Source organism: Palaemon carinicauda, chromosome 29, assembly GCF_036898095.1.
Source record: "Palaemon carinicauda isolate YSFRI2023 chromosome 29, ASM3689809v2, whole genome shotgun sequence".
Lineage (NCBI taxonomy): Eukaryota > Metazoa > Arthropoda > Malacostraca > Decapoda > Palaemonidae > Palaemon > Palaemon carinicauda.
The window spans coordinates 65,627,686-65,634,047 of record NC_090753.1 but is presented as its reverse complement, the minus strand read 5'-3'; the positions used below and the strand labels follow the sequence as shown (position 1 = coordinate 65,634,047).

At 35.4% G+C, this 6,362-nt stretch overlaps 1 protein-coding gene across 3 annotated transcripts in view; it reads left to right on the top strand.

The window, feature by feature from the left end:
• The window catches only part of LOC137622201 (palmitoyl-protein thioesterase ABHD10, mitochondrial-like), a 242,880-nt gene that overhangs the window by 148,282 nt on the left and 88,236 nt on the right, over nt 1-6,362 (top strand). The window contains exon 1 of one of the 3 annotated variants that reach the window (XM_068352662.1): nt 6,174-6,294. The exons of 1 other annotated variant lie outside the window; for it this stretch is intronic. The gene's annotated coding sequence lies outside the window, so the exon portion shown is untranslated. Of the gene's footprint in view, nt 1-6,173; nt 6,318-6,362 lie in introns of those variants that run through there. One more of the 3 variants, XM_068352664.1, reaches the window with a different exon arrangement.

The window sequence follows — 6,362 nt, the reverse complement described above, 5'->3', positions numbered from 1 at the left end:
AGTGTTTGTACTAGTACTTGAGTCATTTACTGTTTAAACTTCACTTATGCATTATTGTGCTAAAAAAAAAAAAAAAAAAAAAAAAAAAAAAAAAAAAAAAAAAAAAAAAAAAAAAAAAAGAACAGTGAATGAAATATTGTCCATTGATACCATTTCTCCATACCTCTCACACATGGAATAAGAATTAATCCTTTCCCCCAATCCAAAATCCATCAAATTGGAACGGGTTTCGGTTATGCATTTTCATTTTAGGGTTATCGTCGACTTTTACGTGAGATTAAAAGTGCTTTGGTAGCGTTAGTTGTATATTCTGAGGTTCTTTTGTTTTGAATCTCATTATTGTTATTATTACTCGCTAACCTACAACCCTAGTTGGAAAAGCAAGATGCTATAAGCCCAAGGGCTCCAACAGGGAAAATAACCCAATGTGGAAAGGAAATAAGGAAACAAATAGAATAATGTGCCTGAATGCACCCTCATGCAAGAGAACTCTAACACAAGACGGTGCAAGACCCTGGTACAGAGGCTTTGGTACTACCTTCCTAGAAGGGCTGCTTACCTTAGCTAAAGAGAGTAGCTATTGAACAATTATATTTCGGTAGTTAACCCTTGAATTGAAGAATTTTTTGGTTTGTTTAGTGTTTTCATGTGTATGAAGAAAGAGAAGAATGTGTAAAGAATATACCAGACTCTTTGATGTATGTGTAGGGAAATGAAAATGAGCTTTAACTAGAAAGGAATCCAATATAGTACTTTCTGGCCAGGTAAATGACCCAATAACTAACTCTCTAGCGGTAGTATCTCAACAAGTGGTTGGTGGCCTTGGCCAATCTACTACCTATCGAGTACAGTATAGTACAGAACTATCCTACATGAATGACCAAAGTGTTCTGATGAAATTTGTATATTTGTATATAAATTATCAAACTAAATTTACTTTAATCTGAATTTTCCCGAGGTGCATTACCTAAGTATTCTGTTGCTGCATTGTCAGTAATGAATATAACAGCAATTGGCGTAGTTTTCTAATGGCAAATTTACCTTTAAAAATCAGCATCAATTATGTAAATTGGTCCTAAAAGGAAAGTTTTTCTCACTTCTAGAATAAATTCTCGAATTTTTATATTTCGTGACTTATTCATTGAAAGAAATATAAAGCTAAAAGGCCTTTGATGCCCCAGTGCTTGGCTTAAGGCCTAGATTTTATATTCGATTCAATTCCCCAAATTCATTGATAGATTAATCAATTTGTCATAATTATTTGTCTGAACAATCACACAATATAGATGTAGACATATGATGTATAACGTAAGAATATACAGAAGGTCCTCAACATAAAAACTTGATAGGGTACAGGAAGCTGTTTTGTAAGTGAATTTTGCTAAATTTTGGCCGATGGTAGGCCTAACGTGACTACCGTGCCTACGATTTTCAGCTACAGAAGTCAGTAAATAATAATAATAATAATAATAATAATAATAATAATAATAATAATAATATTATTATTATTATTATTATTATTATTATTATTATTATTATTTGCTAAGCTTCAACCCTAGTTGGAAAAGCAGGTTGCTATACGCCCAATGGCCCCAACAGGGAAAATAGCTCAACGAGGAAAGGAAATAAGGAAAAACTACAAGAGAAGTTTAAGAACAATAATAACATTAAAATAAATCTTTCATATATAAACTATAAAAACTTGAAAATAACAAGAGGATAAAAACTTCAAAATAACAAGAAGAGAAACAAGATAGAATAGTGTGCCCGGTGTACCCTCAAGCAAGAGAACTCTAACCCAAGACAGTGGAAGACCATGGTACAGAGGCTATGACACTACCCAAGGCCATAGAACAATAGCTTGATTTTGGAGTGTCCTTCTCCCAGAAGAGCTGCTTACCATAGTTAGAGTCTCTTCTACCCTTACCAAAAGGAAAGTAGCCACTGAACAATTACAGTGCAGTAATTTACCTTTTTAGAGAAGAAGAATTGTTTGGTAATTTCAGTGTTGTCAATTGTATGAGGAAAGAGGAGAATGTGTAAAGAATAGGCCAAACTATTTTGTGTATGTATCAGCAAAGATGAAATGAGCCGTAACTAGAGAGAGGGATCCAATGTGGTACTGTCTGGCCAGTCAAAGGACATCCATAACTCTTTAGCGGTAGTATCTCAAATATCAGGTTATAGAAAATGTTGTTTTGCATACTGTATTAAATGACGTAACATTGTTTTATTACAACATTTCATCCTATTACAATATACAAACTTATTTCAGTTGGAGTTGTGGTTGTAACAACGAATGATTGTAAGTTGAGGCTCTTCTGCAGTGACACGATTGCCCTTAATTTCTAGTCTTGGGTAGTGCCATAGCCTCTGTACCATGGACTTCCACTGTTTTGGGATAGAGTCCTTTTGCTTGAGGGAATACTCGGGCACACTGTTCTATCTTATTTCTCTTCCTCTTGTTATTTTGAAGTTCTTATACCTTATACATTAAAGCTCTATTTAAATGTTGTTACTATTCTGAAGATATTTTATTTTAATTGTTCATTGCATCTCTTGTGGTGTATTTATTTCCTTATTTCCTTTTCCTCATAGGGCGATTTTTCCCTGTTGGAGCCCTTGGGCTTATAGCATCCTGCTTTTCCATCTAGGGTTGTAGCTTAGCTAGTAATAATAATACTGATAATAATGTTTATCAATTCCAAATGCACTTCATTTAACTCTTATGGTAAGACTGGCATTTCAGTGTTGTCATCTGTCTCGCCTCCATGGCATGACTGGCCTTTCTAAAACAACGCACCCAACTTATATTTTTATCAATTACTAGCTAAATGGCAGTTAAATGGTGGGACAGGATAAGAAATGAAACTATAAGAGAGATTACTCGAGTGCCATATATGGATGAGATCATGATGAGGGGTAGGTGGAGATGTTTTTGGCATGCTCTTCGCACTCACCAAGAGAGATTAGTTCACCAAACTTTCAACTAGGTTCCACATGGCAATAGAAGAGTTGGAAGACCCAGACCTACATAGCTGAGGACTATAAAGCGTGAAGTTGGAGATGGTGAATGGAAAAGTATTGGTTTAAAAGCTCAAGATATAGACGACTGAAAAATCTAACCGAGGCCCTTCGCGTCAATAGGCGTAGGGGGAGATGATGATGATGATGAGCTAAGCTACAACCCAGTTGGGAAAGCAGGATGCTATAAGCCCAAGGGCTCCAACGGGGAAAAATAGTCGATTGAGGAAAGGAAATAATGAAACATAGAATAGCGTGCCTGAGTGTACCCTCAAGCAAAATAGAACTCTACCCCAAGACAGAGTAAGACCATGGTACAGAGGCAATAACTATGACTTTAAGCTTACATTTCAATTCCTAACCTTAAATGACCTCCACCACGTCTCCTTGGCTTATATATGTCTGCTCTAATCTAACATAGGTCCTAGGCTTGAATGATTTTTATTTTTACACAGCATTTCCTGAAGAATTCTAGCTCTCAGCTTGCATATCAAATCCTGACCTTAACTAGTCTTTTTTTTTTTTTTTTTTTTTTTTTTACCATATCTAGTGTATGCATCACCGAATTGATACTCAATTGGGTTTAAAGGCCATACATGAATGGCAGAGGCAAGAGACAGTGACAAATTACAATGCCCTAGCTAGCAGGACAATGCCCTTGAGACTGATCAGCGCCCGAGACCACTCTCCATCCAAACTAGGCCAGCGAAGGACAGGTAATGGCTGCTGATGACTCAGCAGGTAGACCTGTATACACCCCCCCAACCCCATCCTTTGCTCACAAGGATGGTGAAGTTGCAGACACAACAAGAAATTATTGAGCTTGAGCAGGCTCGAACCCCAACACGGCGATTGCTAAGCAAGAACGTTTCCTATAAAAAAAAAAATTAGCAAGCTATGAATATAAACCAACATGAATTTGATTCAATAATTCAATCCCTGGAAATTATTATTATTATTATTATTATTATTATTATTATTATTATTATTACTTGCTAAGCTACAACCCTAGTTGGAAAAGGAGGATGCTGTAAGTACAGGGGCTCCAACAGGGAAAATAGCCCAGTGAGGAAAGGAAACAAGGAAAAATGAAATATTTTAAGAACAGTAATAACATTAGAATAAATATTTCCTAGATAATCTATAAAAAAAACTCAACAAACCAAGAGGAAGAGAGATAGGATAAAATGGTGTGCCTGAGTGTACCCTTAAGCAAGAGAACTCTAATCCAAGATAGTGGAAGACCATGGTACAGAGGCTACGCACTACCAGAACTAGAGACCAATGGTTTGATTTTGGAGTGTCCTTCTCCTAGAAGAGCTGCTTACCATGACTAAAGAGTCTCTTCTACCCTTACCAAGAGGAAAGTGACCAGTGAACCATTACCGTGCAGTACTTAACCCCTTGAGAGAAGAAGAACCCCTTGAGAGAAGAAGAATTGTTTTGTAATCTCAGTGTTATCAGGTGTATGAGGACAGAGAAAAATATGTAAAGAATGTGCCAGAGTATTCGGTGTATATGTAGGCAAAATGAAAATGAAACGTAACCAGAGAGGATTCAAAGTTGTACTGTCTGCCCAATCAAAGGACCCCATAACTCTCTAGTGTTAGTATCTCAGCGGGTGGCTGGTGCCCTGGTCAACCTACTACCTACAATAACAGACAAAGTAGACAGCAACAGTAGCAAACTATAACCTAACATTGTTAAAGAATATTAAACTCGTCCTCGTATGTGTAGATAATATTATGTTTCTTCCATAAAGAAAAGGAGGAGTTGAATGTGAAATAAGTAACTATTAACTGTCATAGTTTGATCCTGGGAAAACACATCATAAGCACTAATCACCGCTAATTCCCCTCCCCCCAAATAGTACTGATGACTAACAAAGTAAATGAATAGAAAAAAGAAATTGCAGTAAAATTAAAGAAAGATCGAAACAGTAATGTATAGTTAAAAAGAATACGTAATTGGTGAATGGTTGGCTACACAGAGTAAGGAAAGAAGGAAGTGAGTATAAATAATAGGCAAAGGGTCGCGTAGGCCTACATGGTCGAAGAAATGCGTGAATATGGAACGTGGCATTGGAAGTCAGAAAGAAAATAAATGAAACAGTAGTTGCACCAACAATATTTGCAAGTGAAGAGAGTTTGAGTGAAACCATAGGTAAGGAATAGAGCGATATAGAGAACATACAACATGCCTACAAAATAATAAGAAATGTGTATGGACAGCCATCTAGCCTCCATATTGGGGCATCATAGCAGAAACAGGAATAGGCTATAGCCAATGTCTTTCAGAATAAACTATAGCAAAATAATACTGTTCCCTAACATAATACAATCCGATAGAAAAGGGATTTATTGGTGAGATAAATGAGAATCAAATGCAAGTGCTTGAGGAGCAGCATTGAAGAAATATGAAATTGAAATATGAAAAATTGTGAGAAAAGGGATCATTATAAGAAAAAAGGAATTCTAGAAAATATAAAGGAAATAATCGAAGAAAAGAAAAGGAATATGAAGAAATTGAGATCTATACTAGGGAATAGCCCACAGCCTTATATTAAATAATTTTGGATAAGGCAACCATAACCATGAAAGAGGGGTTGAATATGTTCAAAATAACATAAAATTGCATTGTAGAATACATAGATGGTGTTTGTAAACCTAACAAAGAGGAAAACATGGAAAATTGATTTCTATGTCATGTCCCAAATTAGGAAAAGTGAGAGAACAGGATATAAGTGTATGCTATAAAATCTTCGTAGACAACTGGTCTAATACATAAGTTAGACATAGAATTATAAAAAAGAAGAAATAAATTTGATACCACTGTGGAGAAAATGACAAAATAACACAAAAGAAGATTTTTTTGTTGACCAGACAGACATAGTCTTTTTATAGTTTATTTATGACATATTTGTTTTTGATGTTGTTGATAGTTTATTATATGACATGTCTGTTTTGACGTTGTTTCTTATTTTAGAATGATTTATTGTTAATTTGTTCTCTTCATTTATTTATTTCCTTATTTCCTTTCCTCACTGAGCTATTTTTCCCTGTTGGAGCCCCTGGGCTTATAGCATCTTGCTTTTCCAACTAGGGTTGTAGCATGGATAGTAATAATAATAATAATAATAAACTCAAATCTAAAATACGTCCTAAGATTACTAGAGGTGACATTACAAAGGTTATTATGAGTCGACTGATTCTGAACGAAGATATGAAAGAAGAGTTTTAAAATGCCACGCAAACTTCAAAACATAGCCAGGTATTATCCCAACATATTTTAAGGTAGAATTATATGGAGTTAAAACTTTAAGAAAACTTTTTAAGGTT